Here is a 21635-nt window from a genome sequence, read left to right as displayed (position 1 = left end):
ATTGTTAGGTATCCAACAAGTGTTTTAGGTGGATGTATCACTGGATGCAGGATGGCTCTCTAGCGGCATCAAGATTTTGACAGGGCATTCCGTGAACTTGTGGCTACTCGATCACAATCTACCAGTTTCAAAGGACCTCAGAAATCATCTGGTGGCTTCTGAGAAACGAAAAGTGGTCCACTGGGTCAATGAAACTTCATTTTGATACGCGTGTGTCTGTGTGCGTGTTTCAGTGTGTATTTCACTGTGTGCTAGGAGGAAAAATGCCTGTCACACAGACCATTATTTCATTGATGTTATCTCTTAGATCAAATAGAAAGCTATTTTAAAATGAATCTAATTAAAGAAAAATATTAAGTAAAAAATGACACTTTATATTCAGTTGAAGAACGTGCAAATTGATAGTGATTGAAGTCAAAACAGTGGTTACCTAGGAGTAGAAGGATTATTGGCTGAGAAGGAGCAGGAGGGGTGCTGAAGTGTTCTGTATTTTGATCTAGATGGTGGATAACAAAGTTATAAAATATATGAAAATTCACCCAGCTGGGGGCGCCTGGGTGGCTCAGTGGGTTAAGCCTCTGCCTTCGGCTCAGGTCATGGTCTCAGGGTCCTGGGATCGAGCCCCACATCGGGCTCTCTGCTCAGCGGGGAGCCTGCTTCCCTGTCTCTCTCTCTGCCTGCTTCTCTGCCTACTTGTGATTTCTCTATCAAATAAATAAAAAGGAAAAAATTTTAAAAAATTCAGCCAGCTGTACACTTAAGATTAAGTACACTTTGCACAGTTTAGACATATATTTTTTATGTTCGTTTAAAAAATACTGGTACAGAATATGGCAAAAGGAAGGAAGGGAGGGAGGGAGAAAGAGAGAGAAAGGAAGGAAGAAAGGGAGGGAGGGAGAGAGGAAGGGAGGAAGAGGAAGTAAACATGACTCTTTGAAAACCCTAATCCAGGCAAGCTCACCACCGTGGACTGAATACCTAAGAGAGGGGTATTGGGAATATTTACTGTGTGTATCAGTCACTTCCAATGTGGGGAGGCTTTAAATCTTAGAACTGCTCCTAGTCTTGAGCTGCAATTTGCTTCCCTGCAAGTGGACCTGGTTCTCACTTATATTTTCCTAGTTCACCCTCACAGAATGAAAAACCAAAGCCAAACATGCCCAGTGCTTCACGTGAAATTATTTTCCAACCATCCCATCGTGCTGCCCACCCTCCTCGACACTCACTCTAATCTGTCCTTGCCGAAATTTGAAAGAGGGTGTGGAGAAAGGACTCTTCTAGATCCTAGCCCTGACTCTGCCACGAAGGAACCCCACCATGAACAGGCCATTTCCCAAGAACCTCAGTCTCCTGTAGAGCAAGGGAGCTAACCCAGAAAATCACTTCAAGAGTCATATGTGATAAGCCAGGGTCTTCTCCTAGAGCCTGGCTGCTCTGTTACAAAGGCAAGAGCAAATAAATGTTATCACGTCATCTTTCTAGTGACTGCGGACAGTATCATTCCCTGCTCCCTGCCTCGGCAGGATTGACCCCTTTCCCTCGGGCTGCACGCTGCATCCAGGGGTTGGAAGCTCCGCACTTTTCAAAATTTACTGTGCTACAAACCACCTGTGCGATTTTGTTAAGCGTGGATTCTGACTCAGTAGGTCTGAGGTGGGATCTGGAATTCTGCCTAACAAGGTCCCAGGGGATGCTGATGCTGCTGGTCTGGGACCCTACTTTGAGAAGCAAGGGTCTTCTCTAAATTTTCTAGACAGCTGAGTTCTGCATCTTCTTTGGGAAGTCCTAAGGAAACATCCTTGGTACCCTACCTACAATAACCCATTCTCCACTAGTTCCTCTCATACATATGACTCAGAGTGTTCCATAGCATGTATCCCAGTCTGAAAATAGCTTATTTGTGCGTGTTTATTTTTCTCCCCCCATTATAATGTAAGCTCTCTGGAGTCTGTTTGTTTACCTGCCCCCCCACTTTGCATCTATCATAGTGCCTGTGGGAACAGGAAGAACTCAAAAGATCTGCATGAGTGAATTTGTACTGACCAAGCTATTGCGAGGGGTCCTCAAACTGAGTGTCCCCAATACTAAAGATTCATTCTTCCAAAGTACACCAAATATCTCCACCCAGTGTGCCCCATCTCATCAGAAATGGATGTAGTGTTTAGCGATTTCCTCACCTTCCTTGAGTAACTTTATAAGCCAAAGAAGATGCCAGAGCCTTACAAAGCACTGGAAGGATTCTATATCTCTGTATTTATCTGTCCAGTTGACTTACGTCTTTTCTTAACTTTGAAAATTAAACTGCCAGTTGTTTTACCAGCAAAAATACATTTCTTTAGGAACAGCACAGAATTACAATTTAAGGCACACACGCTACAAGAGAACCACAGGCAAGTTGCACGATGAAGGGCAGGAATGCTCTTTTGTAGAGAAAAGGAGGGAGTGGGGGAAGGCTATTATAAACAAAAAGTCCCATGGAACGAACTGACAGTTCAAAGTATCCTGGCTTTTCATTGCCTGACTTGTGACAGCCTCTCATTGGCTGAGCTGTTGCCAGGAGAGGAGGAAACCCTTCCTCCTCCCGCTGGGAGAGTAGAGTGTGTCCCTGTCTGGGCAAGATCTGGCTCTTCCTATTGGAGCTGCAATTGACAAGGAAGGGTAGGGCCTAAGGGCTCCCCCTGCCTACGCCTTGACTCCATTCTAAGTGAGTTTTCCTTTTATTAATTTTCACACTCTCTGATGGGTTTATACAGGTTCTAATATCTAAAACTATAACAAGGATAAATTCCATTTTACAGAGAGTCCTTGGTAATGCCACAGTGATGGAAAAACAAAATTAACCCAGTCATTAAAAACATGAATTTCTCTTGAGACCATGGTTTCTAAAATGTCCGCTTGCGTAAAAAAAGAAAACACTAGAACAGACTTTTGTCATGGCTGTTCTTTTATAGCGGAGGACATTTTAATGTTTTTGTGATAGAAATAGTACCTTAATGTTGCTTTGAGGTAATGACCACTTTTGGCCCCTTGGGTAGGGTGAAACCCACAGCCCAATTCCATGGCTTCAACTTGTGATCAGACCTGAACCAGTCCATGCATTATATACACAGGCAACACTTATTAGTTCAGAGTTGGGCACTTGACCCCAAACACACCAATGAAGGACAATAGGAGTAAATTCTACCCTCTCTTTGAACTGCCAGGGTAACTGATTTTGTTTTTCTCAAGTGGTACTTGAGGATATGCTTGTCAGCCATCTTGTCGCCGTGAGGAAAGAATCTCTTCCCATGGAGCCAGCACTGTGGAAAGGTAGAGAAATGAAGAAAAACAATGTCTAGGTGACGTTGATTGAACTGCTGAATCTAGCAATATCTGAAGCTAGAAAAACACATAGACTTTTCTATCCTGTAAACCAATAAAGCCAGCCAGAGTGGAAGTTTCTGTCACTTGCATCCACAAGAGTTGTAGGTACCACAACACCCATGAGCTAATGATCACTGGTCCACTCCCTGACTGGTTTCTCAATTCAATTAGCAAATAGATTAGCTATTGAAAGTTTGTTGTGTGCCATGCCTCAGGCTTGGTCTTGGGATTAGAGATGAAGAACGTGGTTCTCGCCTTTAAGGAGCTCGCAGTCAAGTGAGGAAAGGGGGCAAGCAAACCAGCAAGGAATCAGAAGTTTAAGTGCCCTCAGAGAATCAAATTCAGGGTCCTGGGGACACAGAGAGAAGAACTTCTGCTTATGGAGTGAAAGTTCAAGGGAGCCACTGGGAGAATGCGACGGTAAAGCCCCATCTTGGAGGACAATCAGCTGGGTAATGAATGGGAGGGTAGTATGGGAGGCTGAGGTGTGTGTGCACAGGTAGCAGAGGACATTCCCAGAAAAGGAAGAGCGAATTCAAAGACATGGAGGTGTCAGAAATACAGCACATAGGAAACCGGAGAGGGAAGGAGCAGAAGGTAAAGCTGAAGGAAGTTAACCAAAGCCGGCTGATGAAGGAGTATGTCCTTTATTCTGAAAAGCCAAGAGGAATCTTCAAAGATTTTAAGTAGGGCACCTGGGTGGCTCATTGGGTTAAGCCTCTGCCTTGGGCTCAGGTCATGATCTCAGGGTCCTGGGATCAATCCCCGAATCGGGCTCTCTGCTCAGTGGGGAGCCTGCTTCCCTCTCTCTCTGCCTGCCTGTCTGCCTACTGGTGACCTCTCTGTCAAATAAATAAATAAAATCCTTTATAAAAAAAAGATTTTAAGTAACAAAACAATGATAAGAACAGATATTCATCTTAGAAAGGTCACCCTAAGTACCCAGTGCTTAGACTTAATGTAAGTGGGGCCTGAGGGTGAGGATGGGGACAAGGAAATCTCTGAGAGAAATCTGGCTCCAAGTAAGTGGTTTTACAGTCCAGAACTAAGTGTTCACTTCCTGGTGGGGAGAGGGAAGCTTCCTCTCTCAGTGTCAAGCCCAACGCTGTCTAACGTATGGTGAGCCATGTATGTGATTTAAAATTTTCTAGGAACCACATTTAAAAAGTAAAACAGATGGACGAAATGAATTTTAATGATATTTTATTCAACCAAATACATCACAAGTATTATCATTTTAATGTGTGATCCATTAAATGTTATTAATGAGGTATTTTACATTCTTTTTTATTGTGCTAAGTCTTCAAAATAATCTAGTGTGTATGTGACACTTACAGTACACCTCAGTTCGGACTTGCCACATTTCAAATGCTCGAAAGCCGCACGTATGGCTGGTGGGCTATGGTACCAGACAGTGTGGGTCAGGTTGATTAATTCACGTATAGAGTCTCCATTTGGGAATATGTTCTAAACCACAACATGTGGCTGGGGCCATAATTCCCCCCACTGTAACTCTTTCCTTGTATTACCTCATTTATTTTGCACAATGCTGGGCTGGCACTATTATCTCCCTTCTAGAAGTCACCCAGGCTCAGAGAGACCAAGTAATGTGCTCCAAATCACATAGCTATGGATTGGCAGAGCTTATCTTCCAGGGGTTGAAACCTGAGAAAAAGTTACTAAATCCTAGAATGGCACACTTGGGTTCTCTCACCTGTCCCCCCCCCATCTCCATTTAGAATTGTAAGGTCTCTTACAATTCTAAATAAGGTCTCTGTAGATAGCGGGTGCTTAGGAAAGAGCTGTTTAAGCAACCGATCCCTTGTTCAGAATATATGCCTATCACACAGTTCAGAAATTCTGCAGGTAGGAACTAAACAACGTTGAAAAAACAACACTTACAAGTTGAATTACAGATAAATGCGTAGCAAATGGCATTTATCTTTACGATTATTGCCACGTTAGACAATATTAACATTTTTAGGGAACTTGATGTGCATTTATTGCAAACTAAAAAGGCTTTTGCTGGTTTACATCCCAGCTCTTAGGGTGTCAGAGTGTCTCACCTCTCTGACTTAAGTTCTTCTTGTATTAGGAAGACCAGGGTTTCAAGTGCCTGGCTGGTTTGGTGGGTGGGAACATGTGGCTCTTGCTCTCAGGGTCATGAGTTCGGGCCCCATGTTAGGTATAGTAATTATTTAAATAAGTAAACAGAAAGGAAGGAAGGAAATAAAGAAAGAAGGAAGGAAGGAAGGCAGGCAGCCCACAGCTTTAGATGCAGCCAGGGGTAGATTTAAATTCTGGGTTTAAATCAAATTATTTGTAAAGTGATCACTCCTACCCATTATTAGCCACAGGATGGCAAATTCATAGAATGATATTTGCATAACCCTTATCACTTTGCCTGGTACAGAGTGCCCTGCCAACTTCAAATCCCTTCCCTACTTCTCCCTCTACAGACAATGACACTCCAGGAATAGATTCGATGATGCAAAAAAAAAAGTGCTGTTAGAGAAATTCAGGGAAACATGTACCCTACTGCAATTATAACAGAAAATTTCCAGCAAAAAGTGCATATTGTCGTGCACTGACCTCTCCAGTAGATGTGGCAGCCACATAATCTGCCCCAAAGAGTTTCCCAGCCTTTACTTAATATACACCAGATGCCCTGCTAAGTGATAGAACAATTTATTTATTTCTGAAACCTTGCTTTTCCCCATAATGACCCTTCCAATAATAGATTTGCTTGAAGGCTGCTCATGGGTTCAAGTTAAGCTTCTAAAGTCATTACATGTCCAATGGTAGAAGAGTTAAGGGCTGTCAGATTGATGTAAGGGACAGAATCACTAAAGTCTCGGGATTATGGGACCACCCTGGCCTCGAAAGAAGTTATGGCCATATTTCTCAGTCTGGAGTCAAGGAGATTTAATTTTAGGGATATAATAAGGTTCAGAGACTCCCTCCCCATCACTGGAAAGGAAAGCCAGAGGCACTTTTCGGGGTAACATGATTTTGATTTGGTTAGGGTTGGTTTGGTGTTTACTTTGAACATGGTTTCCAGTTTGGGGAAGGTGGAGACTGTTATTCTGATTCCAGAGAGATTTCTGGCCTGGCTCAAGAACCACACATTTCATCCTATTGCTTTTCTCTTTATGCTCAGTCTTTTCCGGTTTATTCAGCTGCTCTCATAATTATCCCCAATTATTTATAATGGTAGGCTTTTGAAGCTGGCGTTAGAGAAACATCATGTTTTTTGAGCCCTTAAACAGCATTTAATAGAAATGGAGGCCAGCAAATCATGTGAAGCCCAAACTTGGGTTTGCTTGGGCAGATTTTTTTTTAATTTTGTTTTCATCTTTAATACACTATCATCCCCACAAATTACATGGAGTTTGCAATATTAAAAGAGAAATTTTCATTTGCACACAACTGTTACCAATAACTACAGTTTCAGTGCAGCGTCAACCAGTTTTGTTTTTTTTAAAGATTTTATTTATTTATTTGACAGAGATCACAAGTAGTCAGGCAGGCAGAGAGAGAGGAGGAAGCAGGCTCTCTGCGGAGTAGAAAGCCCATGTGGGGCTCGATACCAGGACCCTGGGACCATGACCCAAGCCGAAGGCAGAGGCTTTAACCCGCTGAACCACCCAGGTGCACCAGTTTTCTTTCTTTCTTTTTTTTTTTTTAATAGAACAAATATACCATTTGTACTTTTTCATGATTTTAGGTCTTATGGTATATAGATTCCCAGATACCAAAGTACTTCAGGAAAGAGCTGGGCAATTCGCTTATGATTGAGTTAGACCCTTATTTTCTTCCCTGCTTCTTGTTATCCAATGTATAATTCCCAATCAAACTTCACCAGTTATCCCCATAAGACAAGTTGTCTTTACAGAAGTGCTGCTTTTTTCCCTCGAGGATCTGATGAAGCCTCGTGCTTTGCATTTATTAATAATGACTTGTTACACTCCTTTAATTTAGAAAGTTTTCCCACCTTTTTTTTTTTTTTTGGCTTTTACTTTTTGTCTTCGATGACCTTGACTTATTTGACCTTATTTAGGTCAATTGTTTTTTAATTTATTGCACATGTGAATTTTATTTTATTGGCCCCTCCTTGGTAGAAGCAGGTTAAAGTTGTTTTGTTTTTTTTTTTGCAAGAATACTATCTAAGTGATGTTATATCCTTATTGCATCACATCACAAGGGTCTGTTGGCTCATATTAAACCAATTTCTTTTAAAATTCTACCCTTCTTGAAGGGTGCCTATCTGGCTTAGTCTGAAGAGCATTCGACTCTTGATCTCAGGGTTATAAGTTCAAGCCCCATGTTGAGTGTAGAGATTAGTTAAAAAAAATAAAGTGCTACCCTTGGAAACATTAGTTTCTGGAACTATTCCTTAGAAAAAGACATGGTTTAAGAGAATATAAAAATTACATTATATTCTATATCCCTGTCCTCTTGAGGATTCACTGAGCATACATCCAGTATATTCTAAGACTCTGAGAAGTCCTGCATTTTAAAAAACTGTTTACCTTTGTTTAGTCCTATATCTAGCAAACTTATTTGATTATGAAACCAATTTTTCTTAGAAAATACACTGATACCTTGTATCACGCTAAAGACTCATTTTGAGAAACAGTGCCTGAATCCATTCCGTTCAACCTCCAGAAAGAACAGTATAGGTGTAGTTGATTTTGAAACATCATTTACTATCTATGCATTGTTATGGATGGAATGTTTTTGCCCCCTAAAGCCCATATGTTGAAGCCCCAAGTCCCAGTGTGATGATACCAGGAGGTGGGCCTTTGGGAGGTAATTATGTTTAGATGGGGTCATGAGGATGGAGCCCTCCTTTCTCTGCTCTGTGAGGATACAGTGAAAAGTGATCATTTGCTAGCCAGCAAGAGGACCCTCATGAAGAACCAAGTCTTCTAGCACCTTGATCTTGGACTTTCAAGCCTCCAGAAGTGCAAAAATGAATGTCTGTTGTTTAAGCCACTCAGTCAGCGGGGTTTTGTTATAGCAGCCTGAGCTGACTAATACACCCACACTGTCAACATTTCAGAGTCAAGAGAGGAAAACAGATGCTTCGGGAATCTCATCTCCAGCCTCATGCGATCACTCTTGTGAGATTTCAACCTGCATTCCCACCGGCCACAAGCACCCTTCACCTGGAGAGGCTGCTGAACCACAGAACTCAGTTCTGAAAGGGACATCTTCTCTCCCTCCTTTGCTCCAATTCCTGCTCTCCCACCCGCTCAGTCCCACCCAGTCCCTTCCAACAGTCTGTTCTGCTTTTTCTTCGTTCTGCCACGATCGCTTTTACCAACCAAGACCATTTTCCTTTCCTGCTCTTCTTGTGTTCATTTAACCAACTTTTGATGGAGGGACTACAATCATCCCCCCCTGCCTTCATCAGCTTCCCTGCTTCTGAAACTTCCCAACCAGTCCATGTTTCTCTCTGCTACAGAATGATTTTCCTCGAGTACAGCCCTACCTATCCCTTCCCTGTTCAAAAAACTTCAGTGGCTCCCCACTGCTCCCCGAACACTACTAAAGACCGTGGCAGGGAATCCAAAAGTAATTGACTTGTATTGTCCACGTGCACAAAAAATGACATTAAACTTCTTCTCTACCTAAACCCGAATCCATGCACAAAGCCTCTAACTTCCCACACGTTAAACAGGTAGGGCTTCCATTTCCAAGAACATCAGATCCGAGTTCCTACTCTTCTGCTCACCAGGAAGCCTTTCACCATCTAATCCTTCTGCTTAATATCATTTATGTGTTTTGGTCATTTCTGGAATTTTATTTTATCACTGATGCTCTCTGTCTTACATCTTTAGTCCTTATCCTCTGCTCAAACTTGCCCAAGTTTTTCCTATCCTCAAAATAAATAAATGAAGCTGCTGACCCAGATACACGCACAAGACGTTGGGCCCTCTCTGTTCTGACCTTCACCATCACGATTTTGAGCCTCGCAGCCATTGATTCCACTTCCCCGTCCTCTGCCCTCAGCTTCATTTAGGTAATATGTGCATGCAATAGCTACATCCATTTTTAAGTGCACGATCCGCTGAGTGAGTGAGAGAATTTAGATGAAGCCCTTAAGAACATTACCCGGCACCCAGGAACAAATGTGGACTCTTATTACTTTAACCACATAAGTGACTGCCAGGTCTTTATCAAGAGCTCAAGGCACCTTGTATTTGAGGCACTAATTCTCCTTTATGGACTGCCCAGTCAACTCCCAATACCTTAAACATATATGTTCAAACACAGTATCTTCATATTCATTAAGACTCTTTTGGTTCATTGGCTCAAGAAAGAAAAAAAAAAAAAGGAAAATTTATGTCTGGAGATAGATTTCCAGCAAATGACCTAATGGTACCATTAGGAATCTGTCTCTCTCCACCACCTTCTTTGTCTCTCGCCATCTCCCTCTGTTGGTTCTGCTGTCCTCTGTCTTGGTTTCTTTCTCTGAAAGCTCTTCTGTCATAGTGACAATATAACCACGAGAAGCTCTAGACCCCTGTTCTATCAGCTTTGTGTCTCAGTAAAATGAGAGTTTCTGCATCCCTCTACTTTCATCAAACGTCTCAGAGCTGTCTTTCATTGGCCAGACTTTGATCACATGTCCATCCCTGCATCAACAGTGGTGACACCATGGCACCACAGGGAGGTCGTCGAAGAAGACTTAGCTCCCCATAATCCATCATCCTCCCAATTTTGATGATCTCTCGATCTGACAATGCATTGTGCAAACACAGCTTAAAATTCCACCATCCCCCCAGTATATTAGCATTCATAAGAAATACTATGGAAATTTATGGACTCAGCCCTCCTTGCCTGGGAGACGAATTGCTCTGATTAGTTAGACCTGGGTGGCGTGTCCTCCCATTGAACCAAAGGTGGTGCTGGTTACACCTGAGCCACATGAGTTGAGACTGTGGGAAGGCATGTGTGTTGAGAGGAAAACTGAAGTAAAGTGGTCAGAGGCAGGTGGGAAGCAGATTTTGCTGGGAAGGCGAAATCAACAGATGTCTATCTTAATCACCTTCCTTCCCAAATCCGTTCTTTTTCCCATGTTCCATCCTTCACTAAAGGTGACCATTTGGGCTGAAATCTGCAAGTCACCTCTAGCACCTCCCTCTGCCCTGCCCTAAACATCCAGACTCATGTCAAGTTCTTCTGACTCTCAGGATTCACATGCCCAGAACATGTCCTCTGGTTTCTTCTTTCCTGTCGCTGTTGATGTGGTCGTCTCTACACCTAATCCCCTCCCACTGCCTCTCCGCAGGCTAATTCCACAAGGTTGAAAAGCCAGCTCAAGCACGCCACCTCTGTAAAGCTCCCAGTCTGGAAAGAGTCAGATTAGTCACCACCTCACAGTGAGGTAGTTCTGGGTCTTACTTCTTTAGGGGAGCTGCTTTCACAAGTGTGTCAACCTACCTCTCACCCAAGACCTTTGGAGCTTAGGAAGCCTTGGAAACGGGTACGGCCTGGATGCTAGCCTTCGCTCCCCTCCCCTCTCTGTCCTCTAGCTACCCATCCTCTTCCGTTTGCACAAAGCAAGCACCTGGCAAATGCCACAACTGCCTACACGTAGAAACCCCTTCATCCAGAACTGGACCTTAGAAAATATTTTTTAAAAACATCACATCTCTGCCCCAATTTGTGAAACTTCATTGACGTTTATGAAAGAACTATTTGATTTTGTTTTCTCTCCCCTTTCTGGCTTCAGTTTGGACTTGGTGGGTCTCCATCCCGTTCGCTTTGAGGCGGCCCTCTGTTGAGGCACTTGAATGTTGACGCACCGACCCCAGTGGGTGTGTAGTTCCCAGATGAGCAACAGCTGGAGGTTTGGCCTCTTGGTACATTGGGGACAAAACTTGTGACACAGGACCCTGTTTCGCTGGGGGTAATTTCAGCTTATCTCTTGGAGTAGGTATCCAATCTGTTCGGAAATCTGGGTTATTCTCTTGAAGATCCCTGTCTCTCTCTTTTCATTTTTAGTACAACACTACTTCCTGATTTTCTGCATTAAGTATTCAGTGATGGAAAGACAACAGCTGTATAAAACACACACACATACGCGCACACACACACACACGAACACACGCACACACACACGAACACAAGAGACAGATTGTAAAAGTCAGCCCGAACCGGTCTAACTTCGGCAGGTTTGCCAAATCAGAGAGGAGCCTTCAAAATAAGTCTTGGGTTGGGACCCTGGCCTGTGTGTGCTAACAGTTATGCATTCCAGGTTGTCATTTGTCCCCGACTCGCCTTCCCAAATGCTTCTACTGAGCTATGCCCACTTATCACCTGCTTAGTATGTGACACTTTATCTGCCAAGACAAACGCCATTAATAGAAAATCCTCCCAGTGACTGAGGGTAGTACAGGATTACAACACAGAAAGTTTGGGCTTTTTTCTCCTAATCCACTTTCCAAGTGTGCTTTCCAGATCTTCCCTGCTGCTTGCGTTGGAGGGATTTTTATTATATGTGGGCGTGTTGCGTTTAGGTTACAGAGACAAAGCCTCAGATGAATGGATCCTGATTGGTACGACAAACTGCTCTTGAAACTTCCAAACCCTGACAGTACATTTGATCAAAAGAAGTGACAGGGATTAAAAACAAATGTTCCGAAATGTCATGGAACTACCAAGTATGAGGTCATCAGACTTTCAGGGCACATCCACACATTTCTCACCATCGTAACGTTTTTTTTGTTTTTTTTTGTTTGTTTGTTTGTTTGTTTGTTTTTTTAATTACACGAACTCAATGTGTTTGAAAGTGAGATGCTGCCAGCTTTGGTTAGGGACAGGAATAGACGGTAAGTGCTGGGAAGCCTAACGGGCAGACTCCATAGCTATAAACTGCTTCTGCTAGTAAATTTCAGGGCTGGGTGACAGCCCGCACGCTGTCTCACACCTCACAGACCTCGGAGAACCCGTTTTTTTTTTTTTTTTTTTTTTGGAAGGAAGATTTGGTAAAAATAAAAATCTCCAAAGTCCCGTTCCTGTTCAAAGAACCCTGGCTTTGGTCCTGCAGGAAAAAAAAGGAGCCGTTTGATAGGGTCTTAGAGTCAATATTCCCATTCAAGTCCAATGCCGCTACCACCACCACCACCAAATGAACCCCAAATCCCATCAAGCATGAGGTTCTTTGACAATTTTTTAAAAGATTTTATTCATTTATTTGAAAGAGAGAGAGCACAGGCAGAGGGAGAAGCAGAGGCAGAGGGAGAAGCAGACTCCCTGCTGAGTAGGGAGCCTGAGGCAGGGCTTGATCACGGGACCCTGGGATCATGACCAGAGCCATAGGCAGATGCTTAACGAACTGAGCCACCCTGGTGCCCCGTTCTTGGTCAGTTTTATTTTCTGAAGGTGTAACTTGCTCTTTTCTGTGGGGAGAGGGTGTGGTGGACATGAGATAGTGTCATGAATTTGTGAAAACAAATCAAATCTGTGGACAGAAATTGTGTCATGGCAATTTAAAAATAAAAATAAACAAAAAAACTCCGGTCATGTTACCCTCCTGCATGGAATGCTTCAAAGACTCCCCACGTGCTTCACTTTAAAGTCCAAATTTGGGGGCACCTGTATGGCTCAGTCAGTCAAGCATCCAGCTCTTGATTTCAGCTCAGGTCATGATCTCAGGGTCCTAAGATTGAGCCTTGCCTCGTACTCAGCAAGGAGCCTCCTTGTCCCTCTCCCTCTACTCCTACCGCCACTCATTGTCTCTCTCTCTCTCTCAAACAAATAGATAAAATCTTTTTAAAAAAATAAAACAAAGTCCAAATTTCATAGCTTAGCTCCCCAGGCCCTTGGCAATCCGACCTCTGCCCACCTCGCCAGCCTCTGCCCAGGTCCCTACCCCACACAATCCCTCTGGTCCTGAGGGTGGGACACAATGGTGATCGCACTCTCTGTGCCCAGGCACCTGCTGTTCCCTGTGCAGGCAGATCCAGTCCTTTGCTTCCTCCTCCATCAGGTCTACTGCTGTGTGTCCTTTCAGCCTCTCACCGGCCCCCAGTTCCCTCCATGCCTTACTCTACCCCAGCTCACGCCACACACCTCAAGCCCTTCTGGAGAATCCCATTCAGGGGCTCTTTCGGGGACATGCTTGGCACTGGTGTTGCCCTTACAGATCACAGCAATAGACTTATTTGTCTGTTTTCCCCTAGAAACAGAGACTCACCACTCCTCTCTATACCCCCCAGCTCCTTCCTGGTTCTGTCCTTCACATCGAACTGTGTCTAATAATTTTTACTGAGTCAAAGAATAACTGAATTGCTCATTCTGTTTCTGGAACACGGAGCATCCTGGAATGCCCAGCGCCTTTCTGATCAATAAGACCTACGTTAGGAAAAACAGATGACCCAGGGCTCTCAAAAGGACTTGACAATACACAGAGAAGAACAGGTCACCTAGGAGATTGGGTGACCAAGACATGACCATGACCCAGACACTGTCTAGGGAACGTTCACATGCTTTTTCTTATGTAATCCTCCCAACAACTTTCCAGAGTAAGTCTTATTCTCTTCACTGCTTAAGATGAATAAGCTGTTCAAATCCCACTCATCCAGGAAGTAGTAGAGCTAGGATTCCTTTCCAGATCTTAATGAGGTTAAAATCCCCTATTTCCACACAGCATGGACACATAACTCCTCTTTCTTTCTCTGGGAGGATCTGGGTGAGGCAAACATTTCCCCCTCAGTGCTCTCTTTTGAAACAAAGAAATGCAGATTTTTGAGACTCATAGGATTGGACACCCACTGAACCCTGAGTTCCCTTGCAAAGTTCTGATTCCGAGAAAGAAGCAGACCTGGAGCTATAGGGATGAAAGGCAGAGTACAGGGAATAGAATTGATGGTATTGTAGGGTGCCTGCGTGGCTCAGATGGTTAAGCATCTGCCTTCGGCTCTGGTCGTGATCCTGGGGTCCTTGGATCGAGTCCCGCATCAGGCTTCCTGCTTGGCGGGGAGCCTGCTTTTCCCTCTCCCTTTGCTTCTCCCCCTGCTTGTGCTCTTTCACTCTCTCTCTCTCTCTCTCAAATAAATAAATAAAATCTTAAAAAAAAAGGGACACCTGGGTGGCTCAGTTGGTTAAGCAGCTGCCTTCGGCTCAGTTCATGATCCTAGCGTCCTGGGATAGAGTCCCACATCAGGCTCCTTGCTCGGCAAGGAGCCTGCTTCTCCTTCTGCCTCTGCCTACCACTCTGTCTGCCTGTGCTTGCTCTCTCTCTCTCTCCAACAAACAAATTAAAAAAAAAAAAAAAAGATCAGCAAAAAAAAAAAAAAAAGAATTGAGGGTGTTGTAATAGCCTTGTAGGTGACAGACACTAGCTACACCTGTGGGGACCACCACATCACATGAAGACTCATCCAGCCACTGCACTGTCCACCTGAAACAAAGGTAGCATCGTGTGTCAACTACAGTCCAATTTAAAAAAGAAGGATGGCGCTGGGCATGATGGGGACAAAAATCCAGGACAACAACTTTCTCTTTTTGTTTGCGTCTCTACAAACATGCCCTTGTTTTTAGAAGGACATGCGGTCATTGTATTGACATTTTATTTCTGGCTAGTTCACATCTCGGATGTTATTTAATAATACAAACACATCGTGGCTCCATTTGGAGGCACCTTTCCTGAGTGCCCTGGGGGACAATGAAGAGCAGGGTCCTCCGACGTGACTAGAGGACTGCGAGGTTTACTCCACTACCCGCCTGGATTGTGTCTCTCGGGGCAGGCTAGAACTGCCCTTTCTCCCCAGGGCCATCCGCTCCGGGCGTCTGCAGTTTGTGAAACCAGCTGCACCTTGGCAAGCCCTGGCCTGGGATTGACTTGGCAGGAGATTATTCTGAGGCTTCTCTGACTCATAACTTTGGGGCTAACGCTGAGCACCAAGCCCCAGCCCTGCCCTTTTTGCTTTTTCTCTGTGCTGATTCACACTGGGTTGGGATTTTATTGTCAACAGTCATGATTGTGCATGGGTGGGTTTTAAAGATGACATGAGGCCAAGTCTAGGGCTTCTCCTAGCTTTGTTATTGACTGTTTCATATTTCTTAATTTAAAAGGGGAAGGGAGGAAGGAAGGGAGGAGAGAAGGTGGGGAGGAAGGAAGAAAAAAATAAAAGAATGAAATGTCCCCCTCACCCAAGCTGGAACCTGTTCTCTTCCACCCTGTATATTTCTTACCAGCCCTTAGAAAGCTTTGTCCTCAATCTAGTTCAAAAGAGAGAAAGCCACGTATAGAAAGAGAAAAAAATATATATATATGTATATACATATATACATATATATATATATATACACACACATATATATATATATATTTGGAGTAGGCACATCTGAATAATTGTGTGATGGCTGGCAAGTTGATTAACCTCTTTGAACCTTTCCTCATCAGTGGAAGAACCGTAACAATATTTACCTTGTAGCACTGGCACAATGGTTAGGAATATTGTAAACAGTGTGTTTGGCACATTAGAAAGCATTTCATAAATGGCAAATATAATTGTTATAGCTAGTTTTATTAAGAGACCCTTGGAAGCAGTAAGAAGGTGGCTTTCACAGAGCAGACAACAAAGGTTACATTTCAGCCCTCTTGGGGTGTGGCAGGTTGTATGCTCCCCTTAAATAGGCTTGGGGTGTTTCTAGTGTCATGCCGGTTAGGCCTCAGAGACTGACTCAAGCTGAGAATACCCAAAGCACTCACTACAGGAGTGAATTAGACAATCGATAGGAGTCAGGTCCTGGGGGAAAACAGTAGAAATTGGGGATAAAGAGATCTGTTGGGCTCAGTGGCCCGTAGTTCTTCCACTTACTATTGGAATTATCTTGTCTAAGTGGCTAAATCAGTACGACTTGGTTCTTGTTGATCTGTATCTATCTCTGAGGATTGGAAGAGCTCATACATTCCAAATGCTTAGTACTAAGAAAGTACCAAGAAAACATTATCTCCGGTGCTAAGGAGAGACAAATTGAAATTTATCCAGATCTAGTGAAGCACGGCATGGACGTTGGAGTGACACGGCCTCTTTCAAATCTGAGTTCCACTACTGTCTACCTCACTTTCTCATCTGTAAAATGGGTCTAACGATAGGTTCCTTGCCTGTGCTTATCCCATACTTTTGGTATGAGGAATCAATGAGTTAACCCACATGAGGCACTTAGAACCTTACTTGGTAGATGGCCAAATACTACACCAACATTGGTTAAATAGATAAGTAGAGGGGTCAGTTTTAGGACAGGAACGGAAGACCAAACCAGAGGGATAGAATACAAAATGAGTTGACCCTGGACTTAAAGAGGGCATAAAAAACAAAAGCAGTAATGAAGCAAGAGCTCCCAAGACAATTGCCATAAACAAAGCTGAAATATTTATATTCAATATATTTATATTTATATATTTTTTTAATTGGCTGCCGGCCATGAAGTGTGAGGGTGCGTCAGCCTGAGTTAGAGCCCAGGAAATGAGAGGACGCAGTTCTTCCCAGCCAGAGACTCCACAAGAATGCCAGAGTATCATGGCAACAGCAGGTCCTGTTCCTTAGCCCCCCAGACCTGGTGCCTGAGAACAGGGGCTCCACACTTTTTCTGGGAAGATGGGCTTACTCAGGAAGGCCCACTCCTCAAGGAAAGGTCGCAGCTACAGAAAGGCATGGGGCTACTTCCCAGGTCAGCTCACAGAATCGATGGGAAACTGTGGCCACTCCTGCTTCTTCTACTGTCTGACTTTGGTGCACACGCGGGACGTAAAACCCTCAAATTCCAGTGATAGAGCCAACTGTGCAAATTCCTGACAGGCAAATTGAGGCCCATTATCTGTAATTACTGTCGCCCAAATTCCACGCCAGAGAGCCCCTGTTCTCCAGCCTTCAGTAATGGCAGTTGCTGTAGTGCCAGACGCATCCAGGGGAAGCTGCAAGAAGGGAGAGGAGCAGCTCTCTCAGGGGATTCCAGGCAGCCCCGGTCAAGAGACCCAAGTCTCCTCAAGAAACCCAAGTCTCCTCTGCTTACACCCTTCGAATAGCTCCTACTGCTCTCAGGATGGACTCTTAAATAGTTTGGCTTGTCCTCATCTGGTCCATCTCCACCTCCAACTTCCTTCTCCTCCCTCCACGGAAGCCATGTTGAATTACTTGTTGACCATGAAGCACCTGACCCATGATTCCATTACCTTGCCCTCTATGAGGGTGCTTTCCCAGGTGGGATTTAGTCCTTCTGCCTGAAATCACCTCCATCACTAACTCCACAGCATCCTTAAGCATTTAGGTCTGCCCCTTCCTCTTCTCTGAGAAGCCTTCTTCATTTTCCTCAGGGAGGATTTTATTCCTTTTCTCTGGGCTCACAGAACACAGCATGTCATTCTATGTTGGAATTGTTTGTTTTCCCTACTAGATTTGAGCTCCCTGAGGGCAGGGGCACATCTTGCCACATTACCCTGGAACCCAACCTGAGATCAAGCATTCGAGGCATCCTTCCAATGAACGTTGGCTGCATGGACAAATGATGGCTTCCCTTGCTTTAGCGCTAATGACATTGTTCTTCCACTTGGTTAGATCAAAAGATCCCACTCTAGTCATTACTGCTCAAACCTACTTCAAAATCAATCCGTGGAAAACCCAAGAAGAGCATTTCATTAGTATTCTGAGGATAAATTCAACTCACCATGTGTCCTTCGATCTTTAATGCTGTTTAATCTGGGAGGGTTGGGTTCCCTAGGTATATAATAGGATATAAAGACTTAATTAACCTTGTTGCTTCTGTTTCATCATAGGGGACCATTGAGGCCTTATTTAAATACGATTTGGTGTTAGTCTGTTTGTAGTTATTAAGAAAGTCCAAAGCTTTTTATTTGACTGCTATTCGAGGCATTGTTTGAAATGTAACTTCTAAGAAATATCTTTTTGAAGCAGAAATACAAAAGCGTCATTTATCCAAATGACTTGGTTCACCTTCACTGCAGACCTTTGCCCATCCAGCCACCTCTCCTGTGATAACACTGTGGTTATTTAAAATATTTTGGGGTCTCTCCTTTTACTTCTTCTTTTTTGCCTTCAGAGATACTTAATGATTCTTGTTTGAAAAGTGGTCCTGTTACCTCAGAATCCAAAATAACAATAACAGTAACAGTATTGTCCAGTGAAATGTCCACCTTATTTATTTATTTAAAAGATTTTTTAAAAAGATTTTATTTATTTATTTGACAGAGGTCACAAGTAGGCAGAGAGGCAGGCAGAGAGAGAGAGGGGGAAGCAGGCTGCCTTCTGAGCAGAGAGCCCAATGCGGGGCTCCATCCCAGGGCCCTGAGATCATGACCTGAGCTGAAGGCAGAGGCTTAACCCACTGAGCCACCCAGGCGTACCTATTTAAAAGATTTTATTTATTTGAGAGAGAGAGAGAGAGAGAGAGAGCGCGCACAAGGACCTCCCTCTCTCAGGGAGACCCTCTGCTGAGCATGGAGCTCTGAGGGATGTGGGGCTCCATCCTAGGACCCTGAGATCGTGACCTGAGCTGAAGTCAGATGGTTAACCAACTGAGCCACCCAGGTTCCCCAGCATCCACCTTGTTTAACTTCTGTAAACAGTGTAGGGTTTTCCAAAGCTTGGCTATTCATACCATTAGCGGGAAGTCGGATATGTTAAGTAGTACTCACACATTTTAAAAATTAAAAAATTAATAATTACCTAATTATTTTAATGTGTATTAACTATATATTTAGTTACATATAGTGTATATATGTATACATTATACACGTACATATAAAACAAGTACATCAAACCAATAATTTTCATGGATATGGCTTAAGGAAAAGTGAAGCTTAGATTCATTTGCTAGAAAATATTCAACAGTAGTTCATGTTACAAGGGTAAGACAAAAATTGTGAAGCGAGCACAGAAATGAGTAAAATGTGAGAGACACTCATGGAATGAAAGCAGCAGAGCTTGTTGGGTACCAATTATTTTACTTATTAGCTGGGAGCCTGTGGGCAAGAACTTAACTTCTGTGAGTCAGTCTTCCTCCTTCCTACAGTCAAGAAAGTGAATTGTAGCAGTGAGTAGAGATACATTTATGAGGTGTCTAGCACAGGACCTAAAAAGCTCCAGAGTCAGAACCGTTTTTGTTTGTTTGTTTGTTTGTTTGTTTGTTTGTTTTAAATCATATCCACTCTCGGGGCACCTGGCTGGCTCAGTTGGTGGAACATGTGACTCTTGATCTCAGGGTTGTGAGTTCAAACCCCATGTTGTATGTAGAGATTGCTTAAAAATAAAATCATAAAAAAAAAATCACATCCACTCTCATAGGACAAAGATATGAATCTATTTTAAAGAAGTTGCCGGCAGCTCAAAAGGGAAGCCCAGAAGAGATATTTCATTAACTGTGAGGAGCAGAGGTGGCTACCCAATGCCTAGCTTCTCAGGGATTGCCTTGAAGGCTCAAGCATTCATTTGAACCTATTCATTTGCACCTGTTTGTTAAGACTCCAATCACGTAACAGAGGAGACAAGTGGTTGCACCTTATATAAGGCTAAATAATTGATGTTGTCCTTGGACTCCAGGACTTTCTAAACCCTTAGACATTAAGCCAATGGGAGTCTGTCCTTTGCTGACACTTGCAGTGTTCTCTGCCCACTCTTTTTCTTTGGTGGGCTGGAAGCCAGATTCACAGCTCAGTTGGAGAACTCTGTGTTACTTTACGAACAACTTGCTCTTCCCCTTCATTCACATCTTCTGTGATCATGTACACTTACCCTGGTCCTCAGGGTGTTTGTCCTCACTTTCCTATTTTTATTATACAGATTCTCATTTTTTTTAAGGTAGGCAGTGAGAAAGGAAGAGTACCTAAGTGTTTTGGTTGGCCTGTGGTGCCATAACAAAATATCATTAGCGGGGTGCCTTAAACAGTGGTTTTTTTTTCTCATGGTTTTGAAGGCTGGAAGTCTGAAATAAGGTGCCAGCCTGGTCAGGTCCTGTTGAGATCTCTTTTATTGACTTGGAGATGGCTGCCTTCTTGTTCTGCCCTCACATGGCAGGGGAAAGGAGGAGAGGATAAGCTCTCTGCTGTCTCTTTCTATAAGGCACTTAACCCATGACCCACCTAACCCTAAATACTTCCCAAATGCCCCATCTCCAAAGACTATCATACTGGGGTTTAGGGCTTCAACATGTAAGTTTGGGTGGGGGAGGGGCTTAAACATTCAGTCCCTAATACTAAGTAAATAAGTAGATAACAAAAGTCATGTCATCTTTTGCCTGGAGCCAGGAATTCATCATCTGTGTCCCATCAGAATTTCCACATCATCCAAAATAGCTTCTTTCTTAGATCAGCCATTCTAAAACCAGGTAATCATGATAGAAATGGGCCAAAAATATTTGTTCTCATATTGAGTCAACTATCTATCCTTGCTTTTTCTTCAGCCAACGTAGATTCATAAAAGATGTGCAAGATCTCCTAATGTGCCAATTTTGTGAGTTCTTATTCTAGCCAGTCACCCTATGTGTAAACGGCCCATAGTGTAGGCCTGCAATACGGAAGGCAAGTGAAGAAAGTCATAACCCCATCTAATCTCATAATAATCTTGAGAGTAGAGGAAAAAAAAAGTAATCCCAAGAGTAAATTACTGTTGCACCCTGCTTTTTGGAGAGGACCCGAATCTCAGTAAGACTAAGTAAATTTGCAGCATCACCAGTAATTGGGAGAGCCCAGATTTGAATACAAGTCTGTCTGGATTCAAAGGCTCTGGAAGTATTTTGCTGTATCTGCAACTCCTTCTTGGATAGCTAGTCCCAGGATTCATTCACTCACTCAACCAATCTTCATTGAGTTCTTTCTGTGTACCAGGCTCTGTGTGGGCAGTGGAGATATAGTAATGAATACAACAGACAAAAAAAAAAAAAAAGTCCCTGTCCTCTGACTTGCTTTCCAGTTGTAGGAGACAGAAAATGAACAAAAAAAAAAATAGGCAAAATGAGTAGCATATCCTAGAGTGATAAGTGAAAAATGGAGCAGGGGAGAGGGATAAAGATTACTGGGTTGGAGAAAGTCACAACTGAAAATACATCGGTCAGATCCTCAACAAAATATTAGCAAATGGAATTCAACAATACACTAAAAGGATCATACACCATGATCAAGTGGGTTTATTCCACGGATGCAAGAACGGTTCAACAACCACAAATTGATCAATGTGATACACCACATTAACCACATGGAGAATAAAAATCATATGGTCACCTCAATAGGTGCAGAAAAA

This window comes from Lontra canadensis, unplaced genomic scaffold, assembly GCF_010015895.1.
Source record: "Lontra canadensis isolate GAN:19392208 unplaced genomic scaffold, GSC_riverotter_1.0 scaffold128, whole genome shotgun sequence".
NCBI classification, from domain to species: Eukaryota; Metazoa; Chordata; class Mammalia; order Carnivora; family Mustelidae; genus Lontra; species Lontra canadensis.
The sequence above is the reverse complement of the archived record's forward strand: the minus strand, read 5'-3'. Positions refer to the sequence as shown.